The sequence below is a fragment of the Lissotriton helveticus genome, chromosome 6, assembly GCF_964261635.1.
Source record: "Lissotriton helveticus chromosome 6, aLisHel1.1, whole genome shotgun sequence".
Taxonomy (NCBI): Eukaryota; Metazoa; Chordata; class Amphibia; order Caudata; family Salamandridae; genus Lissotriton; species Lissotriton helveticus.
In genome coordinates, this window is record NC_136067.1 from 364153776 (window position 1) to 364172856 (window position 19081).

General features: G+C 46.0%; 1 non-coding gene across 1 annotated transcript; it reads right to left on the minus strand.

Annotated features, from left to right (window-relative positions):
• Positions 1-18033: 18033 nt before the first annotated feature.
• Positions 18034-18219, minus strand: LOC144764346 (U2 spliceosomal RNA). Its single transcript, XR_013596507.1, has one exon. It is a non-coding gene; the product is annotated as a U2 spliceosomal RNA (small nuclear RNA).
• Between the last annotated feature and the right edge of the window lie 862 nt (positions 18220-19081).

Below are 19081 nucleotides of genomic sequence, written 5' to 3' on the forward strand. Positions count from 1 at the left end.
TGTTTCTTAAAAATTATATCCACAGAATTGTTTTTAACTGTCCTGAGGAAGGTGGTGCGTACAGCAAGATCCACCGAAACGCGTCGACTTGAAATTTGATTGTAATTTTAAATGTATTTCTTTTTACAAATTTATGTTTTTCTGTGATTATTATGATATTAGGCCTGTATATTACTGAATAGGCTTATGCAAACCCATATATGAATCTGTGCAACAGTAATATATATGTGTTTTTAAATGCAATAATGTGTTTGTAAGTTTGAACTGTTTTATATAAAGATAAAATAAATCTTTGGAAATAACACATACACCTTGGCTACGTAATATATATTAATTTAGAATGTAAGTGCTACTTTGATGGTTCAAACTGAGACAGAAGTTGTGAATGAATGAAAAATCATGTTAGGTAATACACAGGAAGCCTATTAAGTCTATACGTTTTGGAGACCTCTAATTAACTTTATCTAATCATCAGAGGGAGGTAGAAAGACTGATCCATTCAGTTTCCTGGATATACGTAAATACCAATCAAGTGGGGAAGGATCACTTGTCCTGCACAACCTTTGGTATGCAGGAGAGACGTGGGGTGTCCCAGATAAAAGACCCTCATGCACGTGATGGGTATGGTGGTAAATTGAGCGGTATATCTTGATTGTCCGCTTTTTGTTCACGTGTTTGAATAATCATCAGGTCAGTGTGGTTATGCAGCCTCCACCAGGAGGTTCTTACCCAAGGTTGGTACAGTAGTGAGCCAGTGATAAGGGAGTGGAAAGTGATTGGAATTATAAATTTTTTTTAAAAATCCCAAAAATCAGATGGTGATTTTATTCGTTCTGTATTTGGGACTGGTAAACTCTGTAGTAGTGCATGATATGGCACTGATTATGAGTAACAGATGCACTTAGAGTGTTAAAATCTTGAATGATAGTGGGTTAAAAGACGGTCGACATGTTTCTGCCTCAACAGCCTTGAACTAGGACTTACGGGCATTCATCAGGACCTCAGGGTGAATAAGGTGAGGAAAATATATAAAAAGGTGCTCTTCCAAATGGTGATAGAAAATAAGGATATATTAAACCTGTTTTTCTGTTAGAGAGGTCACAGTGTACCTGTAAAATTAAGAGAAAGAAATAGCGTAACAACAAACAAAGGGCAGGGTACAGTGGGACACATATAGAGCAGAAATCTGCTTCACCAGTCTATTCGTTGATAGACACATTCACAACAAAAAAATGGCAATACTTCATAGGCCCGCTAGTGTATGGCAATGTCAACTCATTCGTAACCTTTCCAAACTCATGCGTGGGACTGTAACATGCTCAAGGTTGAGAAAATGCATGCATGGATCAACCAGTGTTTCACCAATATTGCGGGCATGCATAACCGATGCAAATAATGGTGATCATGCGATATGCCCACATCTCATATTTTAAAGTGAACATTTCATGGTGGTTTTATTTTATTCTTATCGTGTGTATATTTGTGACTAATTTATAATCACGGGGAACACAGTTACCTCACGCGCTTAACTAACGCGTTCCAATCAGGTAGTAGAGCTTCAGACAGACTAAGAGGAAGAGATAGTGATTTAGCGATTCGTTTCTTCCAAATATACTTGCGGTTTGTTGATGTCGTGCTCTGTGTGACTAGCACCTATTGCGTCTTCTGCTGGCGGCTTGTTGGCGCGCTCTGCTCTTTCTGACCCAGAAACGGAGAGTCAGAGTTTCCGGGTCGGGATAAAGGACGCGACTCCGACGTGAACGGAGCTGATTGGTCACTCCCGTGGTTACTATGGTAACCGTAGCGTCAAGAGTCAGTCTATTCTTATAGATGTTTTACTCGAACTAGCTATGTGGATTTACAAAAACATATGTTTAAATTCGATGTTTGTTTGTACAGGGGCTGCAGCGTGCCTGGTAGATCATCGAGATGATTAGATCTTTTTCGCTATGGTCAAAAAACTGATATGTGCATACAAGATGGAAAGAGGGAAAGAGGGGCACCTCAGTGTGCATTCATTATTAGAATTGTCGAGGTAGGTTTTTCTATTGTACCTGATCAGTTTCTTGTGAGACTGAGCCATGAAATATTATCATTCAATCCTTTGTTGTGGGTATTGAGTCTATGCACCCACCTCTGTTCTTTTTCATAGAGGATTTTTTCAGCATTTCTGTCTTTTGTAAACAAAGTTTCAAGAATGACCCACTTCAGGTCTTCAGTCGTGTGGCCCATCTCAAGGTAGTGGTTTGCCATTTTTGTTGTGCTTTTTTTGCACTTCACGTTGCTTCGGTGCTCACATATTCTCTGTTTTATTTTTCTGCAGGTCATTCCGATGCTCTATATGTGTCCCACTGTACCCTGCCCTTTGTTTGTTGTTACGCTATTTCTTTCTCTTAATTTTACAGGTACACTGTGACCTCTCTAACAGAAAAACAGGTTTAATATATCCTTATTTTCTATCACCATTTGGAAGAGCACCTTTTTATATATTTTCCTCACCTTATTCACCCTGAGGTCCTGATGAATGCCCGTAAGTCCTAGTTCAAGGCTGTTGAGGCAGAAACATGTCGACCGTCTTTTAACCCACTATCATTCATGATTTTAACACTCTAAGTGAATCTGTTACTCATAATCAGTGCCATATCATGCACTACTACAGAGTTTACCAGTCCCAAATACAGAACGAATAAAATCACCATCTGATTTTTGGGATTTTTATAATTTTTTTATAATTCCAATCACTTTCCACTCCCTTATCACTGGCTCACTACTGTACCAACCTTGGGTAAGAACCTCCTGGTGGAGGCTGCATAACCACACTGACCTGATGATTATGCACACACGTGAACAAAAAGCGGACAATCAAGATATACCGCTCAGTTTACCACCATACCCATCACGTGCATGAGGGTCTTTTATCTGGGACACCCCACGTCTCTCCTGCATACCAAAGGTTGTGCAGGACAAGTGATCCTTCCCCACTTGATTAGTATTGACCTCTAATTAACATCAGAACTCCACTAAAACTTAGAGAAAGGAACTCAAGGGTACTCTTTTGTATTTGCTGCATAAGGATTGTACATATGTACCACCAGGGTAACCTCCTTAGGGGCAGACATAGAGGTGACAGTGAGAACCCGAAAGGGCTTGGTTTCCTGACGATGCGCCACACATTGCAAAAAATCTTTACAGATCGTTTCACTTGAAAAGGTCACATCAAAAATGCCCCAGTTTGAGAAATCCTGTATACATTCTATAGCACGTTCAACAATTTTGCATTCTTTCTTGATAATAGCGTCAACCAAAAAAAGCAATTTTTTTTCCTTTTTGTAAGCCTCACTAACCTCTACACGTACAGTGTTAGATATGAAACCAAAACCCCGTGCATTACCCATGCGGGAATAAGCCATGCTGGAATAAGCCATGCTGATGCCTGCACAGCCCGGGGAAGGAGCCCCCAACAAGGAGAAAAAAGAAAAGTGCCAAGCTCCGTATTAAGGGAAAGGAGCAAGTGTAGAAACTTAATGGCAAGAAAAAAACACAAATGCAACCACAAAGAAACTTATAGACGAGCTGGCAGCTGCCACTGCTCGCAATGCAACGTATCACCAAAGTCACTGAAAAAGCAGAAAGTTCCTAAGGGGTTAAAATATCACGAGTGTGAAGTATGCAGGTTATACCAAAAAAATCCAAATAGGAGACATCCAAGTTGAATTCAAGATTTATTCTTGTTAGGACCCACGACCAGTACAACCTTGATGAAGTCTACTTCTTGAATGATACACATAGCTTAACAGAATAAGAACACTCAATAACATGTAAGGAATTCTACATTCATAACATTCCTTAAAGCAAAGGAACATCTTACCTACATATTACACACCTCCCTCTTTTTTTTTTCCAGAGAGATTCATAAAGAGAGAAAACAACAAAAAAATATATATAAACAAAAATGAATAAATAAAAAATAAAATAAAATAAAAATTAACAATACACATACTCTCTGGAATAAATAGGAGCAGATCTTAAACGTTTACTACATCTTGTAACACTTTCGCCACTTCCACCAGCAATATCACTGGAGCGAGCAGGTAAAAATTCGGAACCTACTGACCCACTCCTAGAATGTGAATCCCCTCTATCAAAATCACGTTCATCATCTCTCAAAGCCGGACTTTCCAGATGCCCAGTTTGATTTGATTCAGTCAATTTATCAAGATCAAACCAATTCTGTCTATGACAAGGTGTAGTTGAGTTAACTTTCTGTAAAATAATATTAGCTTGTTCGGAAGAAACCTTGACTAATGCATTACTGTTCCACCACCCTGTATTTTGTAACAAACAAGCAGTTTTGTTAATCTTCAAAACTTTTACTCGTTCAGAAAATTTAGACTGTCCTTTACACACTTTATTGGGTTTTTCAACCAACACCCAATCCCCAACCTTGGGAACACCCTCTCTAACATGCATTTTCTTGTCATAATTTGTCTTATAACTGTTTTGTTTTTCCTCAACATGTTCCCTAACCTTCCTCAAATCAATATTATGACATTGTCCAACTTTTCCCAACAACCAAGATGGAGTGATAGATGAAATAGGTTTCCTACCCCTTAAAAGAATAAAAGGAGCAACATCAGTAGTACTCTGGGGCGTTATATTGTAATTCCAGATCTTGAATTGCAAAAATTCAAATACATTCAAATTATTTGCCACTGCCGTCTGAATTCCCTCTTTTATCAACCTATTCACTCTCTCTACTAAACCATTGGAGGCTGGACTATACACTCTTATATGTTTAACATCTTGTTTAATAAGAAAATCCTCAAACATTTCAGAAACAAAATGAGATCCGTTATCCGTGACCACTTCTTTCACCCTGCCTTCCTTTAGAAACAAAAACTTTAAGAAAGCGACAGCTGAAGCTGAATCAGCATTACTAACAAATGAAAAGTAAAGCCATTTTAAATAGTAATCTATGGCTACAATCAAAAATCTCTTATCACTCCCGAATATATTTAAGGGACCTGTGAAATCTAACCCAATATTTTCCAAAGCATTACCAGGCCAATTGACTGGTATTAGTGGACTATTCGAAGTTTTCCAATGCTTGTCTGAGCATAAACATTCTGAACAAGTGTCCACATGTCTCTTTACCTGACCATCAATACCTGGCCACCAGTATGTCTGTCTTATCTTCTTAACAGTGGCAGAAATACCTAAATGTCCCTCATGGGCTAAGGCAACAATATTAGATTTTAAACTCGCAGGAGGAACAAATAAATCCTGGCTCATTACAATATCTTCACTACTGATAATTCAGATGCAACTTGAGCAAAATTTCTCAATTCCATGGACATATTTCTATCATGTGGCCAACCCTAACCAGAAATTTCTTCACCTGAGTTAAACAATCATCTTTTATGGAACTATTCAACCATTCTGACTCAAAAATCTTGATCTGTTCATTAATGTCATGAACAGTAAAAACATACTCCACATCATTAAAATTTTTACCAGAGCACTCACTCAAATCATCAGAATCAGAGGCAACCTGGACAGACAATCAGCTCTTACGTTCCTCCCTCCAGGAATATACTTAATTTCAAAATTAAATTCCTGTAATTTTGATAAAATACTAATCAATCTGCACGAAGCCCTATTAGAACAACTGTCCCTTAACATGAATATTAAAGGTTTATGATCTGTATGTAATTCATACCTAGTCCCCCAAATATACATTCTGAATTTCTCAGAAGCCCAAGCACATGCCAACGCTTCTCGTTCTATTGTGCTATAGTTCTTCTCACTAGAATTTAACGTGCGAGAGGCAAATGCAATAGTACATTCCTTGCCATTAACAAACTGACTAAGAACAGCTCCTAACCCTCTAGCACTGGCATCGACTGTAATAATACAATTTACACCGTGTGTAAATGGCTTGATTGCTGGAGCCGTCACAAGAAGTTTTTTTACAGATTCAAACACTTTTTGACACTCTTCTGTCCAAATGTATTTCACATTTTTTTTTAGAAGATTCCTCAATGGTTGCACAATAACTGCATAGCCTTGAACAAAGCAAGCATAATATTCGCTTAAACCTAAAAAGGCGCGCAGAGTCTTTATCTGTGGGAACACTAGCATCAATAATCCCTTTAAGTAATGAAACCTTAGGTTTTATACCCTCTGAAGAAATGTTGTGCCCTAAATAGTTAACCTCCTGCGTTAAAAATTTACATTTACCAAAATTAACAGTCATGCCATTAGATCCAAGCTTTTCCAACACTTCATCCAACAAAGCAATATGTTTATCTAATTTTTCAGTATGGATAAAGATATCGTCCTGAAATGCTTGTATTCCAACACGATCACCAAAGACTTTGTCCATAATACGTTGAAAAAAGCTTGCGGCTGACGCCAAACCAAATGGCATGCGCTTATACTTGTACACACCAAACGGTGTGACAAACGTGGTTAAGTGTTGAGAGTCTCTATGAAGAGGTATCTGATGATACGCAGAACGTAAATCAATTGTTGAAAAATATTTACTACCCCCCACTCTAGCTAACATTTCATATATCCTAGGAAGAAGATGGCAATCAACAAGGATATTTCTATTCAGGACCCTCAAATCAGCACATAAGCGTATATCGCCTGAACTTTTCCGTGCGACGACAGCCGCAGAAACCCACTAAGAGGATTCCACCTGTTCAATAATTCCTTGTGCACACATATTCTTGAGTAATTTTTTGAGATCTTCCTGTGCAGACAAGGGTACAGGTCTTACTTTTTGTTTAACAGGGATAGCATTACTCTTAAGTTTGATGGTGTACTCAAAATCCTTAATCATTTTTTATTTTTTTTATTTTTTTTTAAACGTGTTTTTATTGCAGAATTAAAGCAAAGCATCCAATTATGTCAACCATTACACCTTTGTCACCTTAGCGCCTTATAGTAACAACAAAGTTGCACACAGCCATTTCGCCCACATCCCGGAGGCTGGGTGGCGTATTGGTATTCTGGCATAGTGACACGGTATGTAGTATCTGCATTTTTCAAACCAACAAAACCCCCGTCTCGAAGCCCCGCCTAGTGTAATTAGCTAGCCTACCTAGCTACGTCAGTATCAACTGTGCCCTCCTCTGCAGCTCCTCATCAGTACCCCCCCTCGGTGACTGTCTTAAGCCCCCTCGGTGACCACTACGCCTATCCCCAAGATTTCACACTCCTTGGTTCAGCTCTGTCTGGTATTTACTACGGGTTCCACTTACAGGCATCCCTCCTAAAGTTACAGCGGGACTCCAAAACCTGCCCTCCCCCCCCGCCCCCTAACTGCCGTTGATGTGGGTATTATGCATGGGATTAGGCTCTAGGGCTCTCTACTTATCTAGGTCAGCCTATCGTACTTCCAGGTTTCACAGCACTTCACTCTCTGAGTGTTCTTGCCCTTCATCCAACGTCAGGTAGTCACGCAACGCCTGCACAATCGTCTCCCAAGCTTTCGCTGCCTCCAAGCCCTTCTCATTACCCGTCTTGGCGGCCTGCCGCATTCTAACCACACTCTCGCATCTGGACCACTTCAACAACTCATTCATCCATCTCCTGAGTGACGGGCCCTCCCTGGATTTTCAATGCTAGGTAATTTCTCTTTGGGCCAATATGAGTCCTAGGTCTATGAATTTACTCGTAATTTTTGTTCGTTTTGTATGGGGGAACCAGAGCAGGAGGCACGTCGCCATGTCGAATTCCACCTCTCTATCAGTTACTGTGTTCAAAAGCTCTCCCACCTCGGTCCAATACGTTCCTAGATTCGGGCAATCCCACAAGAGGTGCTCCAGCTCTACCTCCGGCACTAAACATCTTGGGCATGCCGCGTCCTGCACTCGAAAGTAACGTCTAATCTTCCCCGGGGTCAGGTAAGCCCTATGCAGCACGAAGAAATGCACCTGCTGGAAGCGGGCATTTCTGCTACCTTTCCATGTCCTCTCCAACACTTGGCTCCAAACCGTGTCCGGTATCGGTTTACCCAGACTCCCTTCCCACTTTTCTTTGAGGGCAGTCAGTGGTTCCAACCCGTCACGTAGCATTCTAGAGTGAAGGCACATTACCGCCTTAATCGTCCCCACCGCCATCACCACGTATTGGCAAGCCAAGGTGGTATCCGGTTCCGTGAGACCCCCTTTCCAATACGTTTGCATCGCAGCTACCACCGCTGCATGGAACAGGTAGTGTCCATCTTGGAGGCCATACTGGTCCTGCAGGACCCGGAAGGGGACCAATATCCCATCAACAAATAAGTCCCCCACCATTAGCAAACCCTGCTCCTCCCAATCTAACAACGGGGACCAGTCGCCCCCATGTGGGAGGGCAGTCAACATCCCCAGCGGGATCTCCGGCGCGTATGGACGAGTCGCCTTCGCCCTCCGCAGACTCCTATTCCAGCTCAGCCGGAGAGTCTTCTCTTCCACGGACAGGCCTTTCAAATCTAATTTCTGCCGCAGTATTATGTACGAGAGGACATGACGTGGTATCCCGGCCCCACGTTCCCATTCCGGGCCTCTAAATTGTTTAGCCACATTTAACGTCAACACCTGCAACTGAGCCGCCAGGTAGTACAATTCAAAATCGGGGACCGCTAACCCTCCATCAAGTTTGGGTCTCATCAGAGTGCTCAATGCTACCCTACGCCTTCCGCGCCCCCAGATAAATTTGATGGTCATTGTCCTAAGATCTTTGAACAGCCGCTGCGGGATCCAAATTGGTAGGGTACAAAAGTAATATAACAATCTCGGGAGAGCCACCATCTTTAGCAGAGCCACTCGGCCCTGCACCGACAGTGGGAGGGAGGCCCAAAAAGCCATACATCCTCTCAAAGCCCTTCTACAACGACCGACATTTCCCTCCAATAGATCCGCGGGTTCGTGGTAAATGCGGACCCCCAGGTATGTAAAGCATGTGTCCTCCCAAACCACATCCGCGGTGGTAGGGGGATACCGTGTATGCGCCCGCAATGGGAAAACACACGTCTTATTCCAATTGACTCTAAGGCCCGAGTGTTTGCCAAAGTCAGACAACATCTCCACCGCTCCCTCCAATGCCCTCCCTGTGTCCTCCAAGTACAGCAGCAGATCGTCCGCAGACGCTCCGTTTCTGTTGCAACCGCTTCTTTCACCTCCAGCAATCGTCCCTGCAACTCCGGTCGCTCCGGTCTACGCCGCTCTAGATTCCTCAGCACTCCCTCTGCCTTCTCCAGATCAACCACAACCGTCGCCCTTTCATTCGGAAACCTACCCATGCATACACCCCTCACCACCACTTTCAGTGCATCCCATTCAACCGATCTCGTGGTGGCAGAACCTTCATTCTCATCAAAGTAATGCTCGATTTCCCGGAGGACCGTGTCACTAAACACTGGATCCTCTAATGCAGCTGGTTGCAGTCTCCATGTTGGAACCGCTAATCTTGCCCGTTGCCACTGCACCGTCACCAGTAGGGGGTTATGGTCTGAAATGGTCCTAGCCAGGTATTCCGAATGTGCTGCCATGGCCGCCAAAGGGCCGCCACACAAGATGGAATCTAGCCTAACGTGCAGTGCATGTAGCGCTGAGAAAAAGGAGTAATCCCTAACTTCAGGATGCTGTTCCCTCCAGACATCTATAAGGCCCCAACTCTCCTGCCAATTTTTCCTATGGGCTGCTAACCTGCGCACTGGGGAGTCAGACAGTGGGGGATGCGATCTGTCTAATGTAACATCAGTAATTGAATTGAAGTCACCACCAAGGATAATGGGGCCTGCCAGAAAGTGCGCTAGCGAGCTTGACAAGCCGTCAAAAAACCGGGCCTGGTCGGGGGCGTACACACTACACAATACTACATCTCGGCCATACATTCTCCCTTCTACCACCACAAATCGTCCCTCAGGGTCGACCAACTGATTCGTAGCCTGGAACGGGATCCCCGCCCTCACCCATATCAACACCCCCCTGGCAAACGCTGAATACACAGTGCCAAACACCTGGCCGTGCCACCTCCTCTGCAGTGCAGCACATTCGGGCTTGGTCAGGTGAGTTTCCTGTAATAGTGCAATCTGGACGCCTCGCCTCACCAAATGGGCGTGCACCTTATACCGTCTAGACATAGTTCGAAGTCCGCGAACATTCCATGTGAGGCATTTCAACCTAGGTAACGTCCCCATTGCAGCCATCTCCACACCACTGTCTCATAGTCTCCCCGCTACCCACATCAATGCAGTTGAACCCCCCACACAAAACACCCCAAAAACCCCCCTCAACCCCACTCCCCAGAACAGGACCTAACAACACTGCATCAGACCCCATCCAAACCTGTAACATAACACCCATTCCCTTATTCTGTAGTCGCCACCACAGAAGGCTTTAAGGGCCACAGAAGGGGTAGTCAGAGCCGACCCGGAGCAGTCGAGGCCCTCTTCCCGGGCACCCGACCCCAGTCATCAGTTCCAGACAGTACCTGCCAATGTTCAGAGCACCAGGGCAGCACGCTCCAGCAGGAGGCCAGAACTCAGGGTCCGTAGGCAGTGTTATTCATTAAATAGACCATCCGCCGTCTGTGGGGTGACCGCTGGCCCCCCGGAGCTATCCACATCCGAAGCGTCCCCTTTAGATTTGCCATAGTCGTCGCCAGAGTCCGATTCCAGCAGCGTTCTCTCCTGTTGCGAGCCCGTGATAATTGCCGTCGCGGCAAGTGCTCCCTTTCTATCCGCCGCCATCTGGTCCACCTGCTGCGCTCTCTTAAGTTTATCCTTTTTGTGGAGGCGCTGCGATTTCCTCACCTTGACCAACGGCTGCCTCTCTCTACCTCCTTTACCTTTACGATCTGTACCGGCGCGGTACAACTCGAGCCACGACCATACTTCATCAGGAGTTTGAAAGAAGTGGGTCGTACCATCTAGGATCAAGCGCAGCTTCGCCGGAAAGAGCAGAGAGTACTGTATGCCCTCATTCCTCAGTTCCTTCTTCACAGCCAGATAGGAGGCCCTGCTTCTCTGGACCTCCTGTGTATAGTCAGGAAAGACCGTGACCGGGCTATTGTCCACTTGGAAGGGGCCTACAGAGCGAGCCCTTTGTATCAAGAGGTCACGGTCCTTGAAGTGCAGCAGGCGGACCACCATCGGTCTGGGTGGGCAGCCCTGCATAGGCGGATGGGCCGGGACCCTATGTGCCCGCTCTAGAGAGAAGAAGGGGGAGAGTCCCTCCGGGGCCACGACCGTCTTAAACCAGGTCTCCATGTACGCCACCGCGTCATCCCCCTCCACTTTCTCCGGCAGGCCTACCACCTGTACGTTGTTCCTCCTATTGCGGCCTTCGGAATCTTCTGCGCGCCTCTCGAGCGTCGCTAGGCGACTGAGGATATCAGAAAGTTTATGTTCTGCGGTCACCACCGCCGGCTTCAGCTCCTGCAGCAGCAGTTCGTTTTCTTTCACCCTATCCTTGAGTTTAGCGTGGTCCGCCTTCAGGAGGCCGAGCCCCGTGGCCACCTGCGCTATATCCTGATGCAGGGACTCCTTGGTCGCTGTTATCGCCTCCAGTATTCCATCCAGCCTCGCCGTCAGCCTCCTTTCCTGCGCCGAGCTTTCCTGGTCCTCATGGGCTCCGCCACCGACATCCGGAATTTTCACCCGTTCCCGTTCTCGGTGCAGCGTCAGTTCGCCGCCCTCGGCGGCCATCTTACCCTCAGCGGAAATCGGGCCAAGGCCGTCTCCGGGAGTTATCCCGGACCCAACGTTCATTCGACCAGCGACGTAGGCCCCTTGAACTCCCCGTCCACACAGTGATTTGTCGTTCCCTCCAAAGGAGGCGGTCCCCACCAAGAGTCAGTCTCAGTGTACCCCCGGCTCTCCCCCACTATCAAAGATGGCAGCTCGTTGTCCGGTACTCTCTGTGCAGGGAGGTCGCTATCACCCCCAATCAGCCTGTCGCGCCCCAATGCTGTCCCAGCGCTCTGCTCCACTCCGCTCAACGTGATTCTCAGCGCCGACACCCCCACTTCCAGGCAAGTAAGGCAGGGCGCCACTCAGGAGCACCAGGTGCCCAGCGGTCCACACCCGGCCACCCAAATCAGCGCTACTCCGCACCGGTCCAGTTCTGGGGCGTCATTCCACAACAGCTTTATCACTCTGTTCATTCAGCAGGTCAGGTCCCCGACTCACCGCAGTGTCCAAGCCCAGCGGCCAGCCAATGGGCGCCCGGTCCCGCGGCCTCTCCTCGGGTGCACTTTCCTCGCTGTTCGGTAGACGCCTCTCAGGAGCCCTGGTGCGGGGTCAACAATCTGCTCCGAGGCCGTGCATCGCGCCCGGCCCCCAGTTCTCCAGCCTCAGCTCCTCCGCAGGCAGCTGCGTAGAGCCGCCGCCGGCCAGCTCCCCCAGTTCCCAGGCAGGGCCTTAGCACGCCGCCACTACAGTTGCCAGTGGGTCCTGCCGGGCAACAACGTTTGCAGCACACAGCCTGCACTTCAGGCGCTGGGGGAGGGGCGCCCCGGTCCAACACCTCCGGTACAGCGGTGGCCGTTCCCCGTCGCCCCCACGACCAGTGAGCCCTCCACGGCAGGGACCACCGTCCGCTCACCTCACCGCTCAGTCTCCGCCGCTGTGTCCCGGCTGCAGCGCCCCCCGCCCCAGCGGTGAGCTCTCTCAGCCCCGGGCCGCCGCCATCTTAGGTCCAGCTCGCAGCTCTCCCAAGGACCGAAATCGGGTCCAGGCACCGCCGGCAGGCCCACGCTGGTCCACCACACAGGTCGCCTGTTCCCCCGGTGCTCCGTGCAGGGCTCCCGTGCCGCAAGCAGCCCAGGCGCGTTCGTTCGCAGGATATGTGACGGGATCAGGCTCGGAGCTTCAGGCTCACGCCGCCATCCCGATCGGCGTCCAGGCCACGCCTCCAAAATCCTTAATCATACCAATCTTATTAGAAAAGACAGTGGGAAATTTATCATGCAATTTCTTAGAAAACTCATCCAACTTGGGAGTCTCTTGAATAGATAAAACTGGCATGTCACATAGGATTACAGGTTTATCATGCCCAGGTCTAAAAATAATCCCCAATTTAGCTTGGTCCTGCCAACCTAATATGTCTCTTCCATTGACAGCAACATAAATCTTGGTGTAAATATTCCTACCTTTGAATAAAATACTATCATCAAAGTACCCTTTCATGATAATATCAAATTCCCCAAAAGCTTTAGGGTTGATAGTGGTAGGTTTCAATAGCTTCTGGGTCTTCTGGACGGACCATTCTATCATAGAATTCACTATCAAAGGATCTAAGATCCCGACGACCCGCCCAGACAAGATGAAAAAAAGCAGACCGTGGAATAAAATCACCATACCAGCCTTTGTTAAATCTTTTTGCCCTCTCTTAATTTCTCAATGCACTAATCCTAGTTCAGCTGCCATGGAACTTGAGTCGGCCATCACCACTGCGCTAGACGATATAGCACCCATGCGCACTTCTAAGCCTCCGAAAAATAATTCTCCCTGGTTTACAACAGAGCTTAAACAAATAAAACTTACCACTAGGATAGCAGAGCGAAAATGGCGACACACAAAGAGCGCCCTAGACAGGGAACTATATAAAGATGCTCATAGACAGTACATGAAAGATACTGCTGAGGCAAAAAAAGTCTATTTAGGCAATAGGATCACTCTAGCAGCAAACTCACAACGTGAACTGTATAATATTGTTAAGGAGTTCACAACACCCCCAGGTACACAACAGGCGTCCCCTGATTCCAAGAACTGGGTGGAATCCGTAGCCACCTATTTCCATGAGAAAATAAATGAAATCCACAAACAGTTCCCTCAACATACAACTGAGGAAGAGAGTACCATCCCTCACATGAAGAGGCAAAACCCCTCCGACACCGACTGCACCACGCTAAAACAGTTCTTACCCTTGACCGAAAGAGACGTGAACCAAACTTTGCTGAAAATGAAATCTGGAGCACCTGGAGACCCCGCCTCACCGCAAGTTATATCCAAAATCTCCCCAGCTCTGATCCCCACCTTGACCAATATTTTCAATCAATCAATTCAGCACTGTGTTGTCCCCAACCATTGGAAGGAAGCAATAATTAGGCCCATTTTTAAAAAAACCACGGCTGACCCGGACCAACTTGTAAATTATAGGCCCATCTCCCTTTTACCACTCTTTGGGAAAGTCATGGAGACCCTAATCAACAAACAGCTTATAGCCCATCTGGAGTCCAATAAACTCCTTGATCCATCCCAATCCGGTTTCAGGGCATTCCATAGCACTGAAACGGCTTTGCTGGAGATCGTGGACAACATAAGACTGTCCTTGGATGCAAAAGAATCAGCCATCCTGGTTCTATTGGACCTATCTGCGGCCTTCGACACCATCTCGCATCGCGTCCTGTTAGGGCGTCTTGCTGAGATTGGTGTCGAGGGCAACGCCCTCCAATGGATATCGAGTTACCTTGGAAATAGGCGATCAAGGGTCCAACTAGGCCCCCACACCTCTATCTGCTACAACAATGATAAAGGCGTCCCGCAGGGATCTATTTTGAGCCCAACCCTTTTTAACGTTTATGTGTCCCCCTTGGCAAAGATCATCCGAGAAAATGGCTTTGGGACCATATCGTACGCTGACGACACTCAAATTCTCGTCACTATTAACCATAACTCTGATGACGTAAAAATTAGGTTAAAAAACTGTCTGATTGATATACAAGAGTGGATGACTAGAAACTACCTCATGATGAACGCCGGGAAGACCGAAATAATGCTTATCGGCAAAGCTGACCGTATCTGGTCATCAGATTGGTGGCCAGACTCTCTTGGTCCCTGCCCCGTCCCCAAGCCATACGTCAGGAACCTGGGAGTAATCCTGGACAACAAGCTTACCATGTCCGAACATATAAAAAAAACAGTGGGAAGCAGTTACGGCCAGATGCGAATCCTGAGGAAAATCTTTAAATGGATCCCACTCTCAGCACGCATGCCCCTAGTCCAAGGACTCATTGTTAACAGGATGGACTATGGGAATGCCCTATTCTCGGCCATTAACCGAACACCACTGAACCAACTACAGGTTCTCCAAAACACAGCGGCTAGGATGGTATTAGGCTTACCCCCTCGCACCCCCTCAGCAGACTGCCTTAGATCACTCCATTGGCTTCCTGTGCAAAAACGCATAAAGTTCAAGCTCTACTGCCTAGTCCATAAGGCAGTAAATGGACTTGGTCCTGCTTACCTTGAACAGAAACTCAAAACTTATGCCCCAGGCAGGACGCTACGCTCCTCCAGTAAAGCCTTTCTCTCCGTTCCTAAAGTCCGTACAGTGAGAAACGGAGACAGAGCTTTCAGCAAAACCGCTCCAGAAGCATGGAACTCCCTCCCCATCTCACTGAGAGCAGAGCCAGTTCATTCCAAATTTCGAAAACAACTAAAAACCTGGCTCTTCTAATCCTTTAGCGCACCGAGCCCCGATCCCCTGAATCTGTTTGGAGTTGAGGATTCTTGTCAGTTACCAGCGCTCTGAGACCTTCGGGTGATTTATGCGCTATACAAATGAAATAAAATGGAAATGGAAATGGGACCAAAATTTATTAAAAGTTTTTTCAGCCAAAATTGTGATTGGTGACCCAGAGTCTGCAGTAACATTCATATCTATATTACCAATTTTCGTCTCACAAATAGGACCTTTACAATGTTTCACACCATCCCCAACTGCATTAATTTCTATAACGGAAATAGAAATATTGTTGATAGCTTCAGATAAAATATCATTCTCCACATCTAATTGACTGACCCTAACCTTAGACTTTGGTGCATGGCAAACATTGAAAAAATGTCCAACCTTTTTGCAATTGTTACATCGTTTTCCCTGTGCAGGACAATTAGGATTGTTACCCATATGAAATTTTGAGCCATATCTGTAGCAACTCCCACTACCTTTTCGTTCTGTGTTCTTTTTTTACAAATTTTTATGAGAAACCATACATACACTGGTTTCATTGTTAAGTGAATCAACATTAACTGTGGCAACTCTAGATATATCTGAAGAAGTATTGTTAGTATTACCAGCTAAAATCTTAGAAGAAACTACTGAACGTTCTATACTTCTAGCAATTTCCATAACCTCTTTGAGAGAGAGAGTTTTACAAGTAAGAATTCTTTCTTGTATTTTTTTATTAAAACAATTAAAAACTAATTGATCCATTAAAGCTGTATCCAGATAATCTGCAAAAACACATTTAGACGCTAAAACACGTAGACTAGCTAAATAATCCTCAATGGATTCATCAGATGACTGCTTCCTTTTGAAACATTCATGCCGTTCAGCCATCACCGAAGGCTAATCAACATATTGTCTTCTTATACGTGTAATAGCCTCTTTAAAAACATCCCATGTTTCATCTCCCCTGGGAGCTGGAACAATAGGAAGATTATCAAAAACATATTGCCCGCATTACCAAGATGATTAAATAGTAAAGCCTTTTTCCTAGCAGCTGACTATTTGCCAGCATCAATAGCCTCAAGATAATTTTCAAATATTCTAAACCATTTGTGCCAAGGTTTAATAGGCTTTCCTGGCAACTCGAGGAATGGAGGAGGCTGCATTACATTATGGCTTCCACTGGTAGACATTTTCAATAAAGTTTTAACAATAATGAATAAGCCCAGGTGCCACAGGCCAGCCTCCTAGTTAGTAATGGCAGTCTCTTTGTAAATATATGTAAATACGGGTTTTCTTGTAAATACAGACCGCCGGACCACCCCACCTGGTGACGCAGCCTTTCCCCGGACAAGCCAGGGAGCGAAGGCCCAGCCCCGCAAGTTTAGGCAAATCCAAGCAATGACCCTACACCCTTCTGGACGCAGCCTGGCTCCGGACAAGCCAGAGAAATGCAGGCCCAGCCCTCAGGGTGTTGAGTGTCGTCTCCCACCTCTAGCAGACCAGAATAAACCTGATCTTTGCCAAAAGGCCGAGAAGCGATAACCAGAATGGTGCCAGAATGAACGCCTCCCGAAGAAATCCACCTGGCTGACCCGGACCGGGGTCTTCCCTTACACCGTTGCCTGCCGCCCTTTAGCCTCTTTTTCTGACTCCCAGCAAGAGCTCAGCATGTGCCGGTGGAAAGGAGGTCCCGGCCTCAGGCCTTCTCCCGGCTTCCAGAGTCCTCCTCGGCTGTCGCCTCATTAGGCGTCACTTAGTATACCCACGTTGTCCTCTTTCTAGTATTTGCATGCCCCGCCCCTTCCTGCGCACTGCTTCCAGCCGGCTGGCCAGAAAGCCTGGCAGCAAGGGGATGCTGGGAATCAGCCCAGGATGCCCTGGACAGCTCCCTGTCCGGAAATGGCCGGTCCCTAGCCCCTCACCCTCGCTTGCCGGGGACACTGCTCCCCTGCAGCATAAGGCCTATAGATAGGGCTTGGCCGTTCGTGGCCGTTCGGGGCGGGCAGAGAAGGAAAAGGACTCTGGGGCAGATTTATGAAGGCCTTGCGCCGCCGGTGCGTCATTTTTAACATGGGAAAAAGTGACACGGCGCAAGGCCTTCATAAATCTGCCCCTCTGTATTTTTCTTCTTGCTCAGAGAAGCCAAGGACAGTGTCCACTTCTCTGCCAGCCTCCCTCCCTCCCTCCCTCCCTCCCTCCTACTGACTTGCTGGGAACCTTCTTCCATTCGTTCCCCAGTGAAATGGATCCAAAACCAATGGAAGTCTGCTGCTGGAAAAACAATCTTTTTCCGACGTTTGTCTCTTTTCAAAGTGCAGCGTCTGGATGGAGAAGGGGGAAAAAAAATAAGAAATAATTTTTATTTATCTTTTTTAAACACGAAAAATAAATAAATAAATAACGCACGGCCCGGGTGCCGCAAAGTGACAAATAAGTCAAATAAGTACATAAATAAGGCAAGACACAGGGACCAGTTTGCTTTTATTCACACGCAAACACAATAGCGCCACTTTACAAGGTTCGGTAGTGAAGCGCTACTTTAGTTTTCTCGTCTATTTTTCAACAGCATTGTTTTCCCCGGGTGGGGAAGTGCACCATTCCTGGAGGTACTGCAATACCAGGTTGATGCGTGGAGTGGACAAAGCAAGCTCCTATTCCATCTCCCTGTTCCAAAAATCAATTTAATATATGGTCCCCAGATAGAGGACGTATCAGATATTAAACTGATAAGAACAGATTTTTTTTAATATATTCTTTATTTATAAAAATTTGCAGAGATACATGTTAACCAATCCCATAGGGTGGTGTACATTTGAACCTGAGTAGGGGGTGCGTGCAGGCACCAACCTACCGGTTTTCCATCAAGATTTTATGCATACAGTATTCACGTGAGGCTATGTTTAAGAAACCCAGTCTGCCCATTTCCCTTGTTTCCACATTTTTTCCGCTTTTTCTTTCCCTTGCTGTTTAATATCAACATAGTAGAACACCATGATTTTGTCTAGGCATACATGGATGACGTCCTGCACTTCTAGCTCGTTATGTTTAAATAAAAGCAGGTTTCTGGCGACCCATAGGCTTTCTTTTGCACTACTGAGTATCCTCCATAGAGTCCTGTCTTTATTTTTTGACAGTGGACTCCCTATACCATATAGTACAATTTCATAATTCAGAGTTTGTAGTGAGGTTATTTCTTTAATCAACATTTTTAATTTCTCCCAAAACTTTTTAGCAAAACAGCAGTTCCATAGAAAATGCATGGTTGTTTCTTCCACCGGGCAGTCAGGTCTTGGGCATTTTGCTGAGTTCGCCAGTCCTCTTCGGTGTTGGAATGCTTTCACTGGCAATGCGTTGGTGACCGCCAGCCATGCAATGTCTTTTTGTTCGTTTGTGATGTCTGTGTGGGTGGTTTTTTGCCACACTGCGCTGGAGAGTTTTTCTGTTAGGTTGTTCGCCATCTCCATTTTTTCCAAATGTTCTAGTTCTTTTTTAAGCAAGGTTCTTGCTTTGAAGCAGTCTTTGTCGACCTCCAGTTGCTGCAGCATTGTGATGAAGGGTTCTAGGCAGGTGTAAAGTTTGTGGGGGAAAAAGGCTACGGGGATTGCATTGTTCCTTTGTAGAATTTGGAATCT